Genomic DNA, 2,305 nt, shown 5'->3' on the forward strand with positions numbered 1-2,305 from the left:
TGCTGCCATCTTGTGGAAGTCTCCATAGGTGAGAATTTTTAATTATGCTTGGGGTGGGGGGGGGGAATAATTTGCTTTATATAGAAACAAAGTGTAGATGAGGTGAACAAAAAGAATATGTTAGTGCTAGATATATTGAGCATGTATATATCTGTTGCTATCAAGTTGTATAAATCCCCTAAATATAAAATATATAAAATTTAGGGGATGCAGTTGACCATAGGTCCTCTTTCTTGACCCACTAGTGGTGGTGATGGAGGGAGAAAGAGGCAGGAAAATAATTTTTCCATTAGAAGAATTTTTAACACAAAGTATAAGGGAATATTCTCCTTATTGTGGATACTGGATATGCTTAATACATACAATGGGTGATGGTCAAGGGCTTATTTGTAAACATCTTATATACTTTACACTGAAAAGGTGGGGACATTTAATATGTCTAGTGAGGGGGGATTTGTGGAAATATTTCTGTAAGTCAAGCAATTACAGATAATCTATTATTTTGTAATACCATTTTTAAATTTCAAAGTCCAACCTAGACTCTTAAAATATTTGAGTATCATTGGATTGTAGCAAAATAACATTTTGTTGAAAATAACCCTCTCCCATCCAATTTGAATGCATTGAGACAGTAGTAATATTAGTCCAAGTCTGAAACGAAATCGGCTTCTCTAACCTTTTTAGTAGACAAGCAGAATACACCAGAAAATGTGATATTGGAAAGTCTAGTTGGAATTTTTGCCTTTAAAATTTGTCTTAATATGGAGAGAGAATGGGTCTCCAGTGACTCTTTGCCCTGGCAGCACGATGAGGGGCTGCACACTGATGTCTCAGCTGGAGGAGCCAAGGGTTACCCAGTGCTTTTTATTTCAACATTAAAATACTATAGAGAAAAGGGTCTGACTTCCCACCTTTTAATATTGCTCAATCATTTCTTTTTATTTCTTGCTTCAGTGAGCACAGTATGTGGTTTTCAGGGGGAATTTATTAAAAGAGAACCCTTCACTGTTTTATGGATGGATTTTGGAGAAATCTACAGTCAATGCATGTTTCTCAATTCCTTTACAACTGCTGTAATTCTCTAAATCTTGGTGAGGGCATGCTAAAAAATTGGCTCTTAATTTATATTTTGATAAGTGACAGAATATTTTGACATTAGCAAATGAAGGGAAATGTTTTATATAACATCAGTGACTCAAACCATGAGCATGTGTTTCTATTTTGGCAAATTGTACTGAGGAGATAATCATAATCTAATAGCAGGGCTGTTTGAAGCCTAGTCCAGTTGTTTTGAAAATTTCTGGGTAACTGAGATCATTGGGCTCCATCTTGTTATTAGAGTGGTTATCTGCTTTCTGAATGCTTCCTCTTCCCTCTTTTCTCTTACCAAGCTTATACAAACTTTTTTGTATATGTATTTACAATTTGGAGTCTATAGTCATTTTTGGGTTTTAAATTTTTGCTTTCTATTTCAGGGCCACTCTCAAGCATTTCACAAACATCTCCTAAACCATAGTGAGTAAAGGATGACAAGAAACAAAACAGAGAAGGTGTTAGTACGTTAAGGAAAGGTCAAGTGTGGAGACTATTGTCTTACACAATGGTCGAGGCCATGCTTCTAATGACTGTATTCATTTGGAGTCTGATTCATATAGGTTCTGATTTAGGGCATAGGGTGTCATCTTTCAGCTGGCTTAAAAAAGGTTTACACCAAATATACTCTTTTATAAATCCTTGATAATAAATTTATATTAATCCAGGTAATTCTCTAAGCCAGATATTTAGATTTCTGAAGGAGGTGTGTGTAACAAATATAAATGAATGAAGCAGATGATATTAAAACTAATATTGCCTTTTAAGTCACTGTGAGCGTAAAATACACATACACAAATAAGGCCCACTGGCTGGCTGGCTGTGACTCTTGTTTTATACTCACTTCATTTTCTGGCAGTAAGAATGCTTAACTGGATAATAGAGCTTTCTCTCTCCTGGTCCCTGAGAAACCAACCTCTCAGCTGTAGGCCCCATTTTTAGCTAGGACAAATCTCATCTTATTTAACCAATCTTTCTATAAGTGGCTGACTTGAGGAAGTTATCGCTTTTTGTGGTATCAGTTGCCTAATAGAAAGTCATTTAATTTAAATCCTAGAACCCCTGTGGGAAAATCCCAATTGGTTACTGTGCCTGTGGTCTAAATAAGGTGCCAACCGGCTCCTCCTCACAAACAGAACTAGTTTTAAGATCTTTACTCACACTACCTGAGTTACATTTGAAAATTTCTTGTTTGGTACAGCAATAAAGACAA

The sequence above is a fragment of the Lynx rufus genome, unplaced genomic scaffold (genome assembly GCF_022079265.1).
Source record: "Lynx rufus isolate CCGP_SWC_20201006 ecotype Redwood Valley unplaced genomic scaffold, mLynRuf1.p SCAF_13, whole genome shotgun sequence".
NCBI lineage: Eukaryota > Metazoa > Chordata > Mammalia > Carnivora > Felidae > Lynx > Lynx rufus.